Source organism: Dryobates pubescens, chromosome 8 (assembly GCF_014839835.1).
Source record: "Dryobates pubescens isolate bDryPub1 chromosome 8, bDryPub1.pri, whole genome shotgun sequence".
Lineage (NCBI taxonomy): Eukaryota > Metazoa > Chordata > Aves > Piciformes > Picidae > Dryobates > Dryobates pubescens.
The window spans coordinates 4,082,978-4,105,457 of record NC_071619.1 but is presented as its reverse complement, the minus strand read 5'-3'; positions in this window follow the sequence as shown (position 1 = coordinate 4,105,457).

Sequence of the window (22,480 nt, the reverse complement as noted above, 5' to 3'; positions counted from 1 at the left end):
CCTCCACAAAGGGCTTTAAATCACTTCTGTTTAAGGAGAGCTAACTGGTTGGACCTAAACACAGTATCACAGTATCACTAGGGTTGGAAGAGACCTCAAAGATCATCGAGTCCAACCTGTCACCACAGACCTCATGACTAGACCATGGCACCAAGTGCCACGTCCAATCTCCTCTTGAACACCTCCAGGGATGGTGACTCCACCTCCCAAGGCAGCACATTCCAATGACGAACGACACTCTTGGTGAAGAGCTTTCTCCTCACCTCAAGCCTAAACTTCCCCTGGTGCAGCTTGAGACTGTGTCCTCTTGTTCTGGTGCTGCTTGCCTGGGAGAAGAGACCAACCCCTTCCTGGCTACAACCACCTTTCAGGTAGTTGTAGAGAGCAATGAGGTCACCCCTGAGCCTCCTCTTCTCCAGGCTAAACAATCCCAGCCCCCTCAGCCTCTCCTCATAGGGCTGTGCTCAAGGCCTCTCCCCAGCCTTGTTGCCCTTCTCTGGACACGCTCAAGTGTCTCGATGTCCTTTTTAAACTGAGGGGCCCTGAACTGGACACAGGACTCAAGGTGTGGCCTAACCAATGCAGAGTCCAGGGGCACAATGACTTCCCTACTCCTGCTGACCACACTATTCCTAATGCAGGCCAGGATGCTGTTGGCCTTCTTGGCCACCTGGGCACACTGCTGGCTCATGTTTAGGCGGCTGTCAATCAGCACCCCCAGGTCCCTCTCTGGTAGCTCTCCAGCCACTCCAACCCCAGCCTGTAGCTCTGCATGGGGTTGCTGTGGCCAAAGTGCAGCACCTGGCTGCAACACACCTAACAAACCAACAGACCAAGAATAACCTTTATGCTGAGCCACTTGACATCTCTAGAAATTGCTTACTGTTGAAGTTCCATTCTTAAAGAAAATAACAATCTAATTGTTTTTAAAATGAAATAGAGCTGTAGGGAAAGTGTGTTACTTCCATGTGGGAATTAAAAAGGAAAAAAAAATGGAGAAGAGAGACATAGCCAAGTTTAAGGGAACACAGTGTGCATGTCAGAAGGGCAGGAGAGTTAGGTTGATTATTAGATTTCAGCACTTGGAAGGAGAAGCAATGTGGTACATAATAGAACTCAGATTGCTGTTGGCTTTGCTGTTTTGCTGATGCTCCTCCGAGACTGACAAAACAGGCAGGTAGCAGAGCAATGTGGCCCTGCAAAATAACAATTGGCTGTAACACAGTGTATTTTGTCTGTGGATGTGAAAGAGCCTAAGACGAACTTCCTGAAATCAGTGGAAATGCTCTCACTGACTTTCAAGGAGCTTTGCCTCAGGCCCTGCACCGCTCATCTTGTCATACTCCACAGGCACTTGGGTCTGCTCAGACCTGCAGACCTGACAGGATCAGTACTGCACATCCCCTTGGAAGGCACACAGGCACTAGGTTTGGGATCTTATCCCTGCCCTTGGCATACACACCTGTGCCCTTAAAAAGGGGAAAAGCACTTCTGTCCCAGAGTCCTTGCATGTTTTCACTTCTTCCTGGTCCACGGTGGGCTGTGGGGACTCTGTGGACTCTGCCACACTGGTGTGGTCCCCATAAGTGGAGCAGTGGTGCTGCCTCTTCCTTTCTCTCCACGACCTCTCACAGTCCCCATGTGCCACTGGTGCTGGGGGCACCATGGGGATTTGCTTTCCAGTCAGTCTCAGGACTGCAGTGCAGGTGCAGCCCGTGCACGTCAACTTAATTCCTTCCCAATGGGGCTTGAAATCATAATAATAAAGAGCAATTGTTGTTGGTGGCTTTTTTAAAGTAAACCCAGAATTGCTAATACTTCACAAAAATATGGCTTTTTAAGCATCCCCACCTCTTTTCTGTGCCTCCTTAGGAGTCTAGGTTGGAAAAGCAATGGGAAATACAAGATAAGAAAGCCCTACCATCTAGGCCAAGCACAGCAATATAACATCTCTTCAGCGGTAATGACAATGGAGAAGGAACAGAATGCTGTCAGGGGATAATGGTGTCCCGCTGACAGCTAAATATGAAAGCCAAAGCAGAGACATTTATAAAATAAACAAGCATCAGGGAAGATGAGACATTTATTACAGAGCAGGAAATAGTGATTTTTAACAGTGGTCCATTCTGGTTTCTCTCATTGTTACAGAAATAAAGTGGTGTAAACGAATGCTTTGTCTCATGGATGTTTTATTGTTTCTCAGGCAATTACCACACTCTATTCAGTTTATTCCATGGGAGGGGATGGCAGTTTATGGGAGCTAGCAGGCCAGGAGGAGACGTGCTGCTTGTTTTGTGGCTAAATCTGTGCAGCCTTCTGACCACCACCAAAAGCAATGGCCAGGCTGTATCCCGGTGATGGATGATGTAAGCAGCTTTACATGATGCCAGAAAGATGTGCTGCAGCGGGGTGACGTCATTTTGGCAGCAGAGTCCGGCTGAAGCATTTTCTCCACCCCACCCCTGCACACGGTCATGATGTGGCTGCTTCTCCCAGTGATGCCAGCCACAGCAGTAAGTATGCACATGATGAAGAGAGGGGCTAAAACAACCACCAGAAAATGGCTGGTTTCTCACACAGTCCTCTGCCTTGTACCAGCTGCTCAGATGAGGGCTGTGCTGGAGGGACAACTGCAGGAGGGTTACAGTGAGGATGGAGACAAGGGTTTAAGATGCCTGTATCAGGAGGAGTTTCTGCCAAGAGGAGGGTAAGGAGGACCATACCTTTGGCCAGAGGGTAAAATGGCATTGAGACCATGACATAAAACAACACAGAAAGCCCTCATACGCTGTCATACCACATGTTTGCTCTCTGCAGGGTACCAGCCCTGCACGAAGGCTTCACAGACAAAAACATAGCAGCAAATGTAGAATAGGGCCAAACCAAAGAAAATTCCAGTTTTGCCTTACTGTAGTGAAAAAATCCTGCAAGAAAAGTTATGCTTCTTGCCATCAATATGCCAAACAGGGGACAAAAAAGAAAGGAGGAAGAATTTGGACATAATTAAGCAGTCAAGTTCATGTCTGGAATGAGGCCCATGCTGAACTCACACCCTTTTATTAACCTTATGGGGGTGGGGGGTGGGGGGTGCAAAATGCATTTAAAACATGGTAGAGTCATGGTGACAGGTGTATAGATGAAGAAGAGAGAACACATATTTAAGTTGTCAGAGGGGTGTGTGATTTAAAGCTATGGGATAAAATAAAACCTAAAATAATAACAAAAAGGAAAAAAAAAAGGAGAAAACACAGTTGACCACCAGAAAAACATTTTCCATGCTCATTTTCTGAGCTGTCTGGTGGTGTAACAACCTCTCAAGACTGCAGAGTATTTCTCATGGATTGTTTTGAAATTAAAAGCTGGACTGAAAAATGCAAGAAAATACTACTGAGTGAGAATAGATTAGATAGCATAATAGACCATTTCCCTCTCTAATTTCCATTAAGGTGATTAGTTGGAATGTTGCTTGCAGCATATTAGTGAGAAAACACTGGAAGCACAGTCATATAGTGGATCCAATATCTCAACATAATGTTTGCAGTAATAACAGTGACATAAAAATCCATCTCAGGTAGTTTATAACTCTAATTAGTGCCTGAGTGAATCACAATCTTTAATGTATGCATCTTGCAACACTCCCCAGGAGAAGAGATTTCTATCAACTGCTTAAAAGAAGAGGAGCAGTTCTAAACAGGGATTTGGTTGTGTGGTGTGCAAGGGCAATCAGGAAAATTAATCTGAATTAACTGAAGCATGAATTAAATTTGGATCCTTCTGCCAAGTTCCATTTTGCACATAATCCTCATTTGGAAGGAAAGTGTCTTTTGCTGAGTGCAGAGTATTTTGGCTCTCACTACATACCTGTTGACATTGATAGCCATGACCAGTTTAGAATGGATCAGCAGCATTGTCCAGGGACTATTAAACAGAGAATGTGTTTGCATTTTTCTGTGCTCATGGTTTGATGGGCAAGCTGCCAAGAATCTTAGCATTAACCACACAAAAACATCACCTCCTCTATGGTGGGAAAAAACCAGAATTGGCAGGGCTTGGTTTGGTTATTCATTCTGATCCTGAGGAACCATAACTCACATAGCGTAGCTAGGATGGCACAACAGGACCACGGGGCAGAGCAAAGACCATCTAGCCCCCAAACTGGTGTTGTCTCAGTGTGTTAAATAGATCACAGATGGAAAAATGATGGCTAACTATCTTGGGAAGATGGGAAGAGGTACTCTCCAATAGCATCAGTTTTTAAGATAACATTTGCATACTTTTAGAGTTTCTGCAGAAACATCTCCTCGTGTCCCTGCACCCAGCAGACACCAGCCAAAGGCTGGAGGGGTTATTTTAAGAAAGTGGTTATTTGGGAAAGTAGTGCTCACTGCTTAGTGTCTCTAGCTCTATTTTATACTGTAGTAAATTAACACCAGGAAAAGCAACCAACTAACCAACCAAAAAACCACCAGTAAAACCAAACAACCAAACAACCAAACCCAAACCAAATAGAAACCAACCAACCAACAACAAAACCCCCGGATGTACTGAGAGGGAAAACAAACCAACCAACCCTCAACATAACCCAAAACCCACCACTACCACCAACCCAACCAACCAAAAAAAACCCCAAACAAACTACCAGACAAAAAAATCAGCCAAACAACCAACGGGGAGAAGCAGGGGGAGGGAAAAAAAAAAAAAAAAAAAAAAGAAGAAAGAAAAAAAGAAGAAAGAAAAAAAGGAAAGAAAAATATTTAAAAAAAAAAAAAAGAAGAAAAAAAAAAGAAAAAGCAAATCCTAAACCGTACAAAAGCCTCTCCTGAGATGTGGATTATGCCAACGCCCAAGCTAGCGTCGCTGCCTCCCATGCTGCTCTCCGGACAGCGAGAGTTTTCCTCTCCCCGCTCCCTTCCACCCCCTCCCCGCCCCAGTTAAAGGTGTAGTGGAAATCTGGGGAGCGACTGTGGCTTCCCCCGACCCTGGGCCAGGGTCCTGAGCCACCGGTCCGGGCCGCGTGTCCTGCCTTCCTGCTCCCGGCTCCCCGGTACACGCAGGCCGGGAAACCCCGCCGGGGCTCCCGGGCAGCAATCCCGGCGGAGGGAGAGCGGCGCGATTCCAGGGGCTTCCGAGATGCCCTCGACCAGGACGGCTGAGTGGGCCCTGCACCGGAACCCCAGCTGGCACAGGCATCCTGGAGATGCCCTGACCGTCTCCGAGCCCACGTTGCCGAGGTGGGGAGGCTGCGGGCAGAGAGAGACAGCAGAGATCGACTCCACCAGCAGCAGCTCCGCTGACCCACCTCCCCGGACCGTAGACTTCACCGGGAGCAAGTAATGGAAGCTGATACCCTGCCGGGACCCATGCCCACCCCATGGCCGCCCTCCTCATCCTCCCTCTCTTCCTCCCACGCGGGACCGGCCGTGGTCCCGGACGGACACCGGGCAGCCCCCTTCGCGCCCTGCCGGTAGAGCCTCGCCGGCTCAGCGTTCTGGAGTGCGGCCCGGGAATAGGCCCCGGCCCGCGGAATTCTGCCCCGACGGCGTCCACCGGGATCCATCCCAGGGACCGCGGAGGGGAAATTGGGCGGGGCGGGCACCTCCCGGCCCTCCCCAGAGGGCTGTCCCGGCCTTCGAAGACCCGCCCATGAGCACTCCGCTCTCCCCACGCGGGATCGTCCCACGCGTGTTCATCCCTCTGTGATCGGGGAACACACGCTCCAATCTTGTCTTTCCGAGAGGGCAAGCGCGGGTCCCCACCGGCCCCAGCGCGGACGGAGGAAGCCACCGACTCCGGGATTTCCTGGCCCCCGGTGCCCGGGTGTGCCTTCCGCCCGGCAGTCCGGGGGACAACCGGGAGGCACCAGGCCAAGCCCGACCCCCGCCCTCGTCTCCCTTGGCCCAGATGCTCCCGGGGCGGGCGGAGAGCCGCAGAGGTTTCTATTCAGGACACAGACACAATGGGGATACAAAACCCCTTTATTTTCCTTTTTTTTTTTTTTTTTTTTTTTGTTTTTCCCGTGCGTGCCACCTCCCACGATGGGGCTGCAAGTCCCAGGCACACAGGGTAATTGGCTCGGTGCCTCTTCCCGGCCCCAGCACCCACGGTGATGGGCTCATGCCTCTCCCCGGCTAGGTTCCCTCCCAGCACCCACGGTGATGGGCTCATGCCTCTCCCCGGCCGGGCTCGACCGCAGCCCAGGACCTCTCACTGTCCCGCAGCAACGGCTAGAAACAGCTGAGGACAGAGAGGAACACAACTCACAGCGCCTGGGAAAAAGCGTGATCCTGGGTTTTGTTCAGCTAGGGGGAAACCGGGGGAGAAAATATAAATGTCAGGCTGAGTTCGTATTTTTTTCCTTTCTCTGCTATAGAAAAAGAGTGTAAAGCATATATATTTATTGTTATTATTTTTAAACGGGAAAAATAAAGAGAGGGAGAAGGAAAAAAACAACAACCCTAAGACAAGAAAAAACCAAGAAATCCGACAAATGCTGCTTTAACGTGCTCTTTGACATCCGAAACGAATTAATTTATCTCGAGTAAACACAATTGTGGGGAGATCAGTGAACCTCCAGAACACGTTTTATGGACTCAATGATGTGCCTCGCATGTGGGAGCACAACTAAAATGGCTTTAGGTGACGGTATTCTGTTCGTTGAAAGTATTGCCTCGCGTCTAGAAACTCACTTCGATACCAAACAGCTTAGAAACACTGAACAATTAAACGGAGAGGTGAATCATTTTAATAAACTGGGACATTTGACAGTTCTCCAACTGCTTTAAACTATCTCTTCGTAATGGCACGGTCGAATTTTATCTTCAACGAGAGACGATTTTGCGAGATTTGCGTTTGTCTTTTTTTTTTTGCACAGTCGATGCCAGGGCTTCTTTCTGAAAAATAAAAATCACTGAAATATTATTTTTCCCTCGGTTTGTCCGTAATTTTTTTGTTTGTTTGGTTGGTTTGGTTTGAGGTTTTGTTTGCTTGTTTGTTTTGGGTTTGTTTGTTTGTTTGTTTGGTGGTTTGGGTTTTTTTTTTTCTGTCATCGACAATCTTTGGACACCATAGCAGCTCAGGGCTACGCGAACGGAATAACCAAGTATCTTTCAGGTAAAGGAAGGAAAGCTCAAATACAGTGAATCAAATCGCACCGTCAGATGTTGTAGACGTTTTATTTGTGCCAATTCAAGAGATCGATGGCGGCGGGGATGCCCCGTTGCCGGGCGGGAGCGCAGCCGCACAGCCCGGCCGCTTCCACTGCGGCTGGGCCGGCCAGTCCCCAGCGCCGGCTGGAGCCTGGAAACGGCCTTTTGTTCCCAGGATCTCACGCCGGACCTTCGCCGATATTATGTGGTATTTTACGGCTGCTTTGGAAACCCAGATGAAAACGGTAGTGCCACACTCGAGAGGCGCTGGACCGCAGCCTCTCCCCAAACGTTGTTCGTGACTTCTTCCACGGGCAGGCAGTCGCTACAACGACAGAACCAGCGAAAGGACATCCGCACCAGCCCCGCACCTGCCCGCTCCTATCTTTCCGTCTTCCCTGCGCCGCGGGGATGGAGCTAGGCGGCCAGCGGCCGACAGCCGGCGGGCGGGCGCGGCGGGGAGGTGGGGGCACAGTCAAGCAGGGTGCTTGGCTTTGACTTATTTTCTTCTTTTTCTCCCCAGGCTCGGGCAGGCATCCTCTGGGTTTGCGGGTCAAATCGCTGGTGCCCTCGCTTTGCGAGGGGAGCATCCCTCGGTGCCAGTGTCGCCTACGGACATCTGTCGATAAAACCAGCAGCAACGCCGAGAGGCAGCAAACCCACCCCTGTTCCCTTTCCAACCCCCAAAACTGGAAAACTCAGACTGGGGAGCCCAAATTCGGGGACCCCAGACCCTACGAATAGGTAGCAGCTCCGTCCCAGAGCTGTACCACCCCCGGGGCAGCGGGCAGGCGCCCAGGCACAGAGCACTCCGAGGGGCTGAAGCCCGTCTGTCCCACCCCAGGCAGCGGCGAAAGGGGCTGCGAGTCTCCCGGGGCTGGCTAGGGCTCAGGGGTCTCCCCCTCGGTGTGTGCTTAGACTTGTCAGCGGCCCCGTCTCCCGGGCTCCGCGGGGGTGCCGGGCGAGAGCTGAGGAGCCGGAACTTCGCTTGGTTCCCCTTCACACGTCGCCATCACTCCCGCCGCAAGGGTGACAATCTTGCTGTTACTACCTGCTCTCACCCTCTCTGCTTCTTCCTACTTGCTCTCACTCTCTCTGCTTCTTCCTTCGACGACCCTCCGAGACCTGCTGGTCCCAGGCGGTGGCTGCTCGCTCGGGGCCAGCGGATGGGCAGCGCCCGGTGCCGCCGCCGCAGCCAGGCCGGCGATGGGCCGGCCCCCCGGCGGTGTCTGCGGAATGCGGACGGCAGTGGCACCTTTACCTCCCCCAACCGCAGCGGCGGGCAGCGGGGCACGGGGCAAGTGGTACTACAGCATGCCCCAGGTTGCATCCTTCACCTCTGGCTTTCAGGGGTCCTTTGAGATCTGCTTGGTCGGCCATGGTGGTGAGTTTTTACTTTATCCGCACAACTGCCTCTCCTCGGGGCAGAACGAGGGTCCTTCCCTCACCAGTCAGGTCGGCATCTCTAGGTAGCCAGTTGCTGGGAACAACTTAACACAGGAAAAGCCTCTTTTTCCCCATCAAATGCACACTGGGGGTGAGGGAAGGAGGATCTTCCAGGAGGCATGAAGATTGTGGAGGCCAAGGATCCAGCAGTCAGTCCCTTGAGTAGAGCACAGCCTTTTTGCCTCAGCCAGCCCTCACCCCCAGCAATCAGGGTACCACGCTGCACTCTGACCTGATCAGAGGGGTGAATTTGCTGCCTCACTCCCTGTAGCAGAAGCAGTGTCCTCATCCTCCTGCAGCCAGGCTTGGCTTTCCCTGGCATAGACCCTTGATCATGATAGTTTTGCTCCTGGTAAAGGCACAACTATCTGAGAAGTGGAACATTCCCATCAAACCTTCATGGAGGCACTGGTGAAATTTGGCAACAGCTTGGAGGAGATGGAGCTCTTGTCCCCACCCAAGAGGACACAGAGATGAAAGCACAGTCACGGACAGCTTGGCAGCTGTGGTTCCCCAACTCATCCATTGGGCTTTGCAGGGAAAGAGTGGGTTTCCTCCCAGGAGGCAGCACTGCCCTGCCTTGCACATCTCAGTGTGGGTATGTGTGTGGGGAAGACTTCAGATCTCCAAATAACTTTCCCTTCTTGGCCCTGTCCCATCCCAGTCATTGGCATGTCCTGGTGTCTTCCAGCCTGGATACTCTCTGCTCCACATTTGCTCAGGCCAAGACTGCAAGCTTGAATGCTACACAGTAACTTCATCTGTTGGGGTCTGTGGGAAAGACCAATGATGAAGGGTGGTACCTGCTGTGGCTGCCCATTGCTTGGACCTCTGTATCCCAAGTCCCTGTCAGAAAATCTCTGAGACCTTCACTTCATTCACTACCAAGAGGGGCATCTCCCTCCCTTCCTTCCTTCCCCCACGGGTGCTAAGTGACAACACCAAGGATGAAAGGAGGAATTGGGTTAATTCTCTCCGCCCCCCCCCCCCCCCCCCCCCCCCGTCAAAACATCCACAACCCTTGCTTGCCTTTCCCACTATTGTGACATAGTTTGGTGCTTCACTTCCTGGAGCTGTGCCTGGCTCTGGGAGGAGCTCCAAAGGATTTAGTGGCAATCCTGAGTGTGCATCTGATGGTTTCCATACCCAGCAGTTAAGCCACCATGAACCACCTCACTGAGTGAGTGCTTGAGGAAGCTGGATAAAAGCCTGTGCTGGGTGTTTCTGTGCACAGTGAGCACACAACTGTGCTCAAGCTTAAAAGAAAGCTTGGAAGGAAAAATGAGGTTGAGAAGCAGCTTATGAAGTCAGGCAATCTTCCACCATAGCAATTTTTTACTGTGACCCCCTCTGCCCTCATAGGTGAGGGAGGATACTGCAGGCACACTAAACACAGAGCTGCAAAGACTTTTAGCCATCCAATATGCAGCAGTTCCTGGGAACTGCTGCTGCTGCTCACAACGCTTGGCTCAGGCATCTCTGCTTTGCTTGCATTTAGCATTCATAAAGACAGAGGAAAGAAAAGGGCTTAGGAAGGCATGGAATTAGATGACTGCCTCAGTCACTGACTTAGTTCATATGAAGTCACTGTATGTGGATTCAATCAACCCTGCTGCATACACAAAGCACCCTACAAAACCCCTTCTCACATGGGGTGATGAACCAGAACCCTTGTAAAAGATGCCAAAGCACAGAAAACATTTCAGGAAAAGAAGAGACTAAGGAGAACTACCAATGTAAGAGGGAATTGTTAAGGTGCCATTCCCAGAAGAGCCTGGGTTACTGCCCAAACAGCTGAGAAACCAAACCCAACTGCCTTTCCCCTCCACGCCAAAAGCCCATGAGCTCTCACCAGTCTTACCTAAGGGAAAATGTCTTATTCCTCCTCTAGTGAGTTTGCAGGCATGAAAGCATGGCGTAAAATGCATCAGTCATGGTTGTTCTTAGTGTTATCCATGCTGTTAGTGCTCATTCCTAAACATATCCAAAGGAACACAAGTAGGGGAAAGAGAGATTTCTCAAGCTAACCTCTACCTGCTCTATGAGGCAAACTGGTACTTACTTTTTTTTTTTTTACCAAGCATCAACAGGTTAAGAAATAAAATGCATATCAGTGAAGGCTTTAGAGAGCTGTATTTAGATTTACAAACAACATTGTAACTGGATCAACAGGCTATAATTAGAATTTAATAATCCAAATGCAGGAGTAACACACCTGCTGCTTGAAAAATTGGAGCCTTTCTTTTGCAGTTCTGAACATTCAGCTCTGCAGATTGGACTCCAACTTGCCTGACACAATTACTGTCCTAGTGAGGCAAACAAGTTACAAATAAGAACAATAAGATCAACAATAGTCTAAGTCTAATACCATAAACAAAGGGAATAATCAGAACACCTCCTGCCCCGGTGCAGTCTGCACGACTGGGATAACCAATTAGCATGGTTATTGGGGGGAAAAAAATATATGCAAGAAAATGTTGTATTTGACAGACTTTCAAAAAGGCTTAAAGGCTGGCAAATAAATTACAGGCAATGCTATGAGATGCATCCATGACTATCAGAATCAGTCCTTGCATTTATTTCTAAAGTCCACCTGAGCCAGACATGACACTCAGCAGAACTCATGACAGGGGGGAAAAAAAACCCCACCCATGTAAAGCAGATTCTCCTCACATTGTATTAAAAGTATTTAGCATGAAGTGTGTAACAAAACCAAAAGGTTGATCCAAGGGATTCAACAAAGGGATTAAACACACGTGCGCCAAAATGGATACAGGCCCTGGGCTGTGTTGGTACCACAACCACCTCTGGCAGAACATGGGCACAAAGCAGACCCCTGGCAAAGCTTCTCCCATGGACTGAATGATGAATGCTGTGGCTCAGGCAAGTTTCCCGTCCCAGATATTAAAAAGGAGACCTCACCACTCATTTTGCTTGCTAAGCACACATTGAAAGAGGTTGACCACCCTGCTTGAGGCAGGCCCTCTTTTAAGCCATTGGCCAAGCTGGAGGAAGGCAGTCCTGCTTCCCAGCAGTGATGCTGTGGTGCTGCCATCTGTGACATTTCTGGTTTCCTGAGTGCATCTGGGATCTCTTTTCAATGAATGAAATAGTGGCTCAAGGGAAAGAGAGTACAGGGATCAGCAGCTCTGATCCCTGAGCGAGGGGAGTGACTACAGAAAGGAAAGCGATGCTTAGAGGAAATTTTCCTCCTCCATGCTCTTCTTTTTCTACAATGAGCATAATATATTCCCATTTTACTTGGAGCAAGCTAAGAATCCTATTTTAAAACTCATGCCAAAATTCAAACAGTAGTTCTGAAGGCATTGCATCTGTCTGAAAATAAACTGTGTGCTATTAGCTTTCATTTCCCATGGGTTTATTTCCACAGGGCAGGAATAATCTGGAACAGGATCTGGTGGAAAGTGATCAGCAGGGATGCCTCAAGTCAAAAGTTCAGTTGAGAGGATGTCATCAGTTAGTCTTTCAAGAAACCCCTGTCAGAAATTGTACCTTCTCCAGTCTGTTTTAAAACTGTATCTGGACTGCTTTACGTGCACAGACTCTTGTTTGGTTTCTTGAAGTGCCTGGAGATTGCTGTGACAAGTAATGGTGATGGGGAATGTTTACAGAGTCTTCAAGGTGAAAGGCTATGTGTATCCTATTAGCCAGAGGTGACTAATCCAGGGATGTTATGGGGATGAATGTAATTCATTGGTAGGACTCTGAGCCCTTCAAGTGTGTCAGGAACACCCATGCTCTCCTTGGGTGCTGGTACATACCCTCAGCCTGCTGAGCTGGCTGAAAGTGTGTAAAAATCAGTCCGTATGAAGAAAGCCAATTCCCTGTTGAGAGTGTTCCTGAAGAAATTCAGGTGTGTTGCTTATTCCAGCAAGCACACCCTGTAGTTCTGAAACAGGCCCAGGAGCTGGCATTTCAGTGTGAGGTGAGAGAATTTGAAGGGACCAGGTGTGCCTGTTTAGCTCTTTCCTCCTGGGGAAATCAGGATTGCAACAGCTCTCATGCATCATTTGGGAGACAGCCACAGTCCCGTTTAGGTACCTGGTGATGAAGATCCCCTAGAGAAAACCACCGAAAGTGCAGAGTTGAAACCTTCCCCCGAAGGGTGTCCTGGCTTTCACTGTTGGAGTATGCTGGCATGACACACCATAACAGTGTGTTCCAGCAGCTGCCAGCTCCTTTCCCTGTTGAAACAGAAGTTGAGAGGCTCTTCATCGCTGGCACTAATGCAGGGCCTGCATGGAGGCAGCTTGGGGAGGTTGGCTAGCATGCTATCATGTTTTCATCCTGTTATCATCTCATACCAGCCTAGAGATCAGAGAAGAGTGAGTGGGATCCAGATGAGATTCAGAGGAGAGATGAATGTTATCTCAGGTTCTAGGCTTTTATGGTTAAAACAACACTCCTCAAACTAGCTTCAGGCTGGCCAAGGGATGAGCCTGCAAGTATTTGCCATAGTTGCACTTGTAAAATGCAGTATGTCTGAAGATTTCCTCCCTTGCCTGCAAAACCAGGGACTGCTCTTTTAGTGCTATGTTATTAAAAAAAGGGCTCTCAAAAAGGAGGCAGAGTGCCTGGGAAAGCAATGGCAAGCACACACATGGCACAGTGTGCAGCAGTATACCTGACAGTAATTTTGGGCTCCTCTGTGTGTTGTCTTCTTGCTACAGTTCACAGCAGCTGACAATCCAGTCCCTAGGAACACACATCTGGTCAACTGACCGAGCATGGTCATCTCTTTAAGTGTTATTATAAATATTATAGGTTAGACTCGATGATCTCAAAGGTCTTTTCCAACCTGGTTAATTCTGTATTCTGTATATTCTGTATTAAGGCATCAGGCTACACGTTAAGAGGAGGCTGTGCATGACTGTGGATATGTTTGCCTGCATCTGGCGCCAGCAAATCACCAGCAAAGTCGCAGGAGCCCGCTGGTGACACCCCTGCTGCATTTACAGGCTTGGTTTCCAAAGAAGGCCTTTTACACCAAGTCGCTGCTGGCGAGCATGTGTCTGCGGGCAACGCAGGCTGCAGAGGCTGAGCGATCTGCGGGGCAGCTGCCAAACCTTCCCCGCAAAGCGCCGGCTCCCTCACGGCAGCCTGGCTTCCTAGCCCTTCCGAATCCGCCGGTTCGCGCAGACGATCGCTTTGGGTTATTCAAGCACTCAGCGGAGGCAAAGGGGCCATGGGCAGCCTCCTCCGGCGGCTGCAGCCGGGGACCTCCCGCGGCCGCTCCGCTCCTGCCGGCCCCCGCTGCGGGCCCGCGGCCGGCCCGCGGGCTTTGAGCCCCCTCTGGCGGCAGCTCGCCGCTAGTTAGGGCCGGCTGGGTGCCCCGCGGCCGGGCACGGCCACATCGCCTCCGCCCGGCCCCTGCCCTGGTGCCTGGAGCTTGGGACCTGGAGCCTGGGGCTGGAGGCGGCTGCAGGCACCCCATCTCCCTGCCTCCTGCTCCTAGGAGCTCTCGCCTTGGCTGATGTGCTGTTTCCTTTGCAAACTCCAAGAATCTCTCCTGGAAACCAGTTCAGAAGGTGGATAAAACTCGGAAGAGCCAACCCCAGCCTGGAGGCAGGTTTTCCCAGCAGATGCCTCCTCTCGATGAACTCTTGTTTCTTTCAAGGGCTTGCAAATACTTGAAATGATTTCCTTGTCACAGAGATACCATCTTTGGTTCAGGAAGTCCATGAACTGCAGATTGCTTGAGGCTAAAAGACCGTTCTGGGAAAATATCGCTCCACGCTTGCCCTGTTCTTGTACTCTTCCCTAAGCAACTGCTGGTGGAGACAGAGAAGGAGGAGGGGAGATGCCTGGCTGGGTGGATCTTACCCTGTTGTAGCTGTTCCCATGCTGCCCTGGGCAGGGCTGCCAGCACTGGCTGACGTGCTCTTTAGGAACCACTTTGCGATGGGGTTCTGCAGCCAGAGGTAGCTGTTGCCAAGGGGTCTCTTTTCACACAGTTGTTTGTGTTTTTTTTCAAAGCTGTGAATCCAGTGCCCTGGCTTTGCCACAATTCCCCACTTCTGCGACCCGGTGCAACTGTTTGCAGAAACCTGATGTAACCCCAGCTTCTTCAGCAAAGCACAGACTTCCTCTTAAAACAGACATGAGTCTCACTGTCTTGGTTTTCTACATGTCCCAGCCTTACAGCTCCTCACAAGGCCACCTTACACTTGCTGTTCATAAGAATCTGCATTCTGTTGCTTGCAGTAAGAAAATTCAACCAGGTTTTGCTGCACAGACTTTCTCCAAGCACAGCAGGGCCATGTAGCTGTTACTCATTCTTAACAGGGTTAATGCTTGCCTCTGTGAATATCCTGGGTATGTGTCATGCAGGGGACATGCTTAGCTGAATCTGTGCATCCATGAATCCATGCAGCGAGCTTGAAGTTACTCTGGAAAAAGAGTTTGGGTAAGAATGATTTGCTGTTGCGTGAACAGCTTGGATGTCCTGATCCTGACTGATTTATTTTCTGAGGTCCACAACAAAGCTTCAGCTTTGTTGCTCTGAACCTTCCTTTAGGAGTGTCCTGGGAAAAGGTGGTGGCCAGAAGTATCCCCAAGGAGAAGCAGACTCTGGGGTTTTTTTAATTCTAGAAGAGTGCTCACAGTTCAAACATTTGGGTTTAAATCTTCCATATCCTATAACTGCTGCAGGACTTGCTTTTGATAAATAGACCTAAAGGTAAAATAAATGTTGCATAGATGTTCACTAAGTGGACTGTAGCCTTTTTGCACTCTGATTGAGGCTGTGGCCATGGCAAGGACATTGGATGACTTCATGTAAATTGAAGACATTAATTCCATACAAAGGCTTAATGGGGTGGGTCCAGGTTACAGCCTTAACACAGCCTTTGTAATTTTTAGTACTCAGCTGAGCCCTCTTAAACATTTCTTTAAGGCACAGTATAGTTCTACCCTGGTCTGAGATTTCCCTCTGTAGTATGGGATGTTGTATATGCTACATGTTTCTCCTACAAGTCAGCAGAGAGCAGCAAATTCTGGGAGAGAAGCTAAGTGAGAGACAGGAGTATGGTTTGAGTGGTGAGTCTCCACAGCTAGAATATCTGCAATGGCTTATTAAAGGGGGGAAAAAAAAAAAGCTAATTCTGCTTTCATATCCATTAAACTGGGTTAGATGAGTTTAAATGAAAGCATGGTCTGACCAAATTCTGCTACAAATCAGCTATATAAAAGCATTAAGTTGCACGCTTAATTGGTATAAATGGCTTATTTCTGCTATTAGTGTTGGACTGCCAACAACCTCACTCTCAAATTACTGAACAAAAATGACGATCATTTCAGAAGGCTGAAAAGGTCCAGAACTACAAAGGGCACTTCCCAAGATAATTTGCTTTTACTTGCACAAACATCTGAGGACAAGGATGAAGACAGGGTCTCTGGACTGCTGGAAGGGAATTTCAGGAAGGAGGGTCTCGAGGGTCTCTGACCTTTGGCAACCCTCTTCTTATGCATTTGAAAAGAAATTTCAGCTACATGCAAAGCTCCTGGTTTCCAGATGCCTCCTCCATCCTGCAACATTTTGCAGGTTATAGCAAATCCCTCATTCAGTTTGGAAATGTGTTTTCAAATAGTGACCTGTAGTAAACCTTGGCAGCCCTCCACTTCCTACCCAGGTGAACTGGGAGAGGAATCAGTAAATGCCAAAAAAATGATTGTTTGCCTGAGAGTAGTATTCAGAGAGCCACATCAGCAGGTCAGGCACCAGACATGACTGTGTACCTCCTAAGCACCTAGGAGAGGATCTGTTCCCCTCTGGATGAAAGAGGGGTTTGAGCAGCTCAGGCATTAGCAGTGCAAATATCCCATTTGCTGGGTTGCAGCATCTTGGGTAGAGCAGTAGGATCCAAAATCTGTGCTCCAGCACCAGGGAGCAAGCAGCTAGGGGTGAGAGCTATGGGTCTTTTCCTCCCAACCAGATCTGGATTCTTCATCACAAGAAAGACATTTTGGGGTGGGTGCAGAGGGCCACAAAAATGATCAGAGGGCTGGAACAGAGGACTGAGATTTTACAGCCTCTCTGGGCCCCTCTTCTGATCTGTAACCACCAACTTTGTGATTTTATTTTTCCCCCTCATATCTAATTGGCTTTTTCCTTATCCTTGCCTCTTGTCCTTTTTCTGTCCACCTCTGAGAAAACTTTCACTCAGTATTCCCTGCATTCCTCTTCACATAGTTAAAGGTAGCAATTAATTTACCCCATAAAGCTTCTTTTCTCTGCACTAACCCATCCTGGCTTCTTCAAGGAATCTTCAGGGTTTCTTCAGGGAATCTTCTCCAGAGTGACCTTGACAGGCTGGACAGATGCGTAGAGTCCAAGGGCATGAGATTTAACACATCCAAGTGCTGGGTTCTACACATTGGCCACAACAACCCCATGCAGAGCTACAGGCTGGGGTCAGAGTGGCTGGAGAGCAGCCAGGCAGAAAGGGAGCTGGGGGTACTGGTTGATAGCAGGCTGAACATGAGCCAGCAGTGTGCCCAGGTGACCAAGAAGGCCAATGGTATCCTGGCCTGCATTAGGAATAGTGTGGCCAGAAGGAGCAGGGAGGTCATTCTGCCCTGTATTCAGCACTGGTTAGGCCACACCTTGAATCCTGTGTCCAGTTCTGGGCTCCTTAATTTAAGAAGGACATTGAGACACTTGGATGTGTCCAGAGAAGGGCAACAAAGCTGGGGAGGGATTTGGAGCACAGCCCTGCGAGGAGAGGCTGAGGGAGCTGGGGTTGCTTAGCCTGGAGAAGAGGAGGCTCAGGGGAGACCTTATTGCTGTCTACAACTCCCTGAGGGGAGGTTGTAGCCAGGTGGGGGTTGGTCTCTTCTCCCAGCCAACCAGCAGCAGAACAAGAGGACACAGTCTCAAGCTGCACCAGGGGAGGTTTGGGCTGGATGTTAGGAAGAAGTTCTTCCCAGAAAAAGAGATTGCCCATTGGAATGTGCTGCCCAGGGAGGTGCTGGAGTCATCATCACTGGAGGTGTTTAAGAAGAGACTGGCTGAGGCACTTGGTGCCATGGTTTAGTTGATTAGATGGTGTTGGGTGATAGGTTGGACTCGATGATCTCAAAGGTCTCTTCCAACCTGGTCTATTCTATTCTATTAATTAGTTATATTCTCCAGATGCCCAAATATCTTAGCAGACCTCTGCTGGAATCACTGCAGATAGAATAGAATAGAATAGAATAGAATAGAATAGAATAGAATAGAATAGAATAGAATAGAATAGAATAGAATAGAATAGAATAGAATAGACCAGACCAGGCTGGAAGGTAGTTGATAAGGAAGTGCATCTATCTCAATTTAATGAGTTGTAGCAAGCAGGAAAATTGTTAATTTAATTTTTTTTCCCCCACATAGTGTTCTTAAAGACTAGCTCATAGTTCAACTGATACATTTTGGTACAAGCCCCCCAAATAACTGCTAAACTGAGAAGCTAGATTGTAACATCATCAACAGGTAAAGCACATGAAGGTTAGCTGGTAAATCTGAGGAAGAAATGTGTCTGTCCCTAAAATACAGCAGTTACTGCTGCTGTTTATAGAATAAGAGATGGATGAGACACAAATACTCCCATTGGGGAGAGATAAGAGGCTGAGCAATAACCTCTTGAAGAGCACATAAGAGAGCAGCACGACAATGGCTGCTGCTGCAGTTCTCCTTTCTCAGCAGTTAGCCTGAATAAAAGAGATAAAGGCAACAATATCCAAAAGGCAGCATTCCAATAGTCCTCTCTTGCTCCATGCTGAGGGCTTCTGGAAGCTCTGTTGTGTGTGAGACACTTATTCTTCATCCAGACTTCTAGACTCAGCTATACTGTTGAGTGAAATAAGGCTCTCCTCAACTTGCAGCTTGAAGAGAGCAGTGGCAAAGCAAAAGGTGCCCTGTGCTGTATGATTCAGGAGGCTGTGCTTCTCCTCATGACCTGCTCTGCCAATACACAGCACTGCACAGGGACATACAGTCCCCTCCAGCCCTGCCTCCTCCCTCCAGTGTGTGGGCAGGACCTTTAGGGTTCATCTGAAATCTCCAGCAAGGAATCTATACAAATGTTTCTTCTATACAGATGTTTCTTCCAACTGCTCAGCCTTTCGGATATGTTTGTTGTATCTTCTCATTTAGAATCGTTTTGGTTGCAAAAGGCTTTTAAGACCATTGAGTTTAACTTTTAATCCAACACCACCATGCCCACTAAACCATGTCCCTGAGTGCCATGTCCACATGGTTTTTGAACACCCCCAGGGATGGTGATTCCACCACCTCCCTAGGCAGCCTGTTTCAATGCTTGAGCACACTTTCAGTAGAGAATTTCCCCCTAATATCTAATCTAAGCCTTCCCTGGTGCCATTTAAGGCCCTTTCCTTTTGTCCTATTGCTAGTTACTTCGGAAAGGAGATCAACATCCACCTCACTACAACCTCCTTTCATGTAGTTGCAGAGAGCAATAAGGTCCCTCCTCAGCTTCCTCTTCTCCAGACTAAACAAACCCAGTTCTCTTGGTCACTCCTCATAAGACTTGTTCTCCAAAGCCTTCCCCAGCTTTATTGCCTTCCTCTGGGCATGCATTAGATAAAAGATAAATCCCTTACTTTCCAGGCCAAACCTGCACTAGCTATTGCTCTACCCTGAAGTCTCATTTCTTAGAATGTAATACATGGTGAGGGGTCTGGAGCACAGCCCTGTGAGGAGAGGCTGAGGGAGCTGGGGTTGTTTAGCCTGGAGAAGAGGAGGCTCAGGGGAGACCTTATTGCTCTCTACAACTACCTGAAGGGAGGCTGGAGCCAGGTGGGGGTCAGTCTCTTCTCTGGGCGACCAGCAACAGAACCAGAGGACACAGTCTCAAGCTGTGCAGGTGAAAGTTTAGGCTTGATCTTAGGAAGCTCTTCACAGAGAGAGAGATTGCCCATTGGAATGGGCTGCCCAGGGAGGTGGTGGGGTCCATGTTCCTGGAGGTGTTTAAGAAGAGACTGGATGAAGCACTTAGTACCATGGTCTAGTTGACTGGACAGGGTTAGGTGATTGGTTGGACTTGATGATTTTGGAGGTTTCTTTCAACCTGGTTGATTCTGTGATTCTGTGTTTCTGTAACTAGCTGCCTTCAGCTGCCTGGTAGGATTCAAGAAATAACCCTCTTGAATTTAGATTCATCCTGCAAGTGAGCTGCTCCACCCTTATATCTCAGATTCCCAAGTGACTGTGGGGAAGGTCAGTGCCATTTAGATGGCTTTTTGCATGCAGCCCGAGCAGCAGGCAGCAGCATTGTTTGTCACTGGTGATGGGCAGCCTGGGTGCCAGTCAGTCTCGGGAAGAGCCACACAGCCCCTGGGTGCAGCCTGGTCTTTCTGAATCTGCTGGGTTCGTTACACATGGGGTCTGTGGCCTGGATGACTCACTCAGAGGTGGTACAAGGTTTTTATTTCTCTCTTGAGAAGAGTGGAAGAAAAGACATCATCCCACACTCAATTTTCATCAGAAATTCCTCAGAAAAGATGGGCAATTTTGCCTGCTTTCCTTTCTAACCCAAAGCATTTTGCAGAAGACACTTTCATAATGCAATCTTACTGTCATCAACCCAGAAAGGATCACACCACCAAGGAACTGTGGCTTAAACTGATTAAAAGTGTGAAGCTACACTTGATGGGTCTAGAGCTCGAAAGAGTTCTTCACTAAGGTGGCAAAATGTTGTTTACTGAATCACTCAAATGCACTTAGGAGCTATTCCCATGACTACTATAAACATTTAAAGGGGCAGCATTGCAAAGGGCAAGCTAATTAATGGTGTATTAGCTGAAATGGGTGGGAGAGGGTTTGAAAACTTCATCTGTGCCTGCTTAGAGGAAATCAGCAGAACTAAAAGAAATCTGAAGACAAGTGTCAATAAAAATGATGCCTCAAGGCATCTGTGAAAGTATCTTCCACCCTTTGACTCCACCATAGCTAATGTGTTGTAGGATAATGGAGTTAAAAATATTGTAAGAGTGCTTCATGCAAAAGGGGAAGAGAAATTATTTAGAGTGTCATTAGGAGAATTGGGATGAGAAAAAAAAGTGATGTTCAAGAGCCTCTGAGCCACCAACATTCATCCTTGTTCAGTCCAATTGCCAGTGATGGGAAGCAGAAAGAGGTGTCAGCACCCTACAGACTCCTGCTTGTGGTTTATAAAGTGCTGAGGGTAGAAAATACTGTAAGCAGTGTGCTTGGGGGATTAATAGTTCTTGATGACCTCAGAGCTGTTCCAAATACACGTTTGACCTTGTTGTTACCAGCAATATTTGCCCAGTTCCTACAGCCCACATAGGATGACTGCTTGTCTGTGTTGTGTTTAACTGGATGTGTATATGACACTGGAAATAAGATCAGCAGACATTTTCTTTTGTTAGTACTTTGCATAATGAGGATCAAGAGGGTTTGTGCCACTCACCCAGAAAGTCTCAGGTGTGTGCTGGTAGATATGCACCCAGATATGGCTGAGATTCCTGGGGCTTTTTAGTCTGGAGAAGGGAAGACTGAGAGGGGATTTAATAAATACCTATAAATATCTGAGGGCTGGGGGTCAAGAGGGAGGGGACAGGCTCTGCTCAGTTGCACCCTGTGATGCGACAAGGGGCAATGGATATAAACTACAGCACAGGAGGTTCCACCTCAACATGAAGATGAACTTCTTCACTGTGAGGGTCACAGAGCACTGGGACAGGCTCCACAACCAGAGAGGTTGTGGAGTCTCCTTCTCTGGAGACTTTCAAGACCCATCTGGATGTGTTCCTGTGTGGTCTGTGCTGGATTCTGTGGTCCTGCTCTGGCAGTGGGGTTGGACTCAATGACCTCCGGAGGTCCCTTCCAACCCCTAACATCCTGTGAGCCTGAGATCTTTACAGCTAAAAACTTATTACTGTATTTGAGAATTTTAGATTCCCTTCTTTTAAAGTGTTTATATATGTATGGTGCCACAGTAGAATCATAGAATCAATAAGGTTGGAAAAGACCTCAGAGATCATCAAGTCCAACCTGTGACCCGACACCTCATGACTACTAAACCATGGCTCCAAGTGCCACGTCCAAACCCCTCTTGAACACCTCCAGGGACAGTGACTCCTCCACCTCCCTGGGCAGCACATCCCAATGGCCAATCACTCTTTCTGGGAAGAACTTTCTCCTCACCTCGAGCCTAAACTTCCCCTGGTGCAGCTTGAGACTGCGTCCTCTTCTTCTGGTGCTGGTTGCCTGGATGAAGAGACCAACCCCTACCTGGCTACAACCTCCCTTCAGAGTAATAATACTAAAAAATCAAAATCATCTCTTTTAAAGAGTAAAGCAGACTTGTCATCTTGAAGGTAAGGGTGGGTTTGTTGGTTTGTTTTGGGGTCCCCCACCCGCACTTCTAATGGTGTAAAATTGCCCTGTTGACATGCACCACGATGCTCAGCTTTTATGCAGCATATAATCTCAGATACTCTGATGTTAATTACATTCCAGAGAAGCAGTTTCCCGATCTCTCTGCAGGGAGCTTGTTTGCCTTAAAATGAAACTACTGGGCTGAGATCGTCTCCACTATACCGGCATTACGTTCACTACATTAACTCAGTAAAGACTTTGGCATAAGACACGTAGCTGAACCTCAGTAATCCCCTTTGCTTATCTGGAAACCCAGGGCTCCTGCACCGTGTCTCATTTGCAGTGAGGTCTTATGCTGGTGACTCACTGTGATATTAACCTTTCCATTTGTTAGCAACACCCTGAAGCGTCGTCACGGCATTCAAACGAGCCACGCAAATAAATGAGCAATGTACACAGTGCCACGAGGTGACAGTGGCTTTGCTTTGTTTGCAAAGCCTTCCCTGGGCTGATTAAGAGTTGTTGC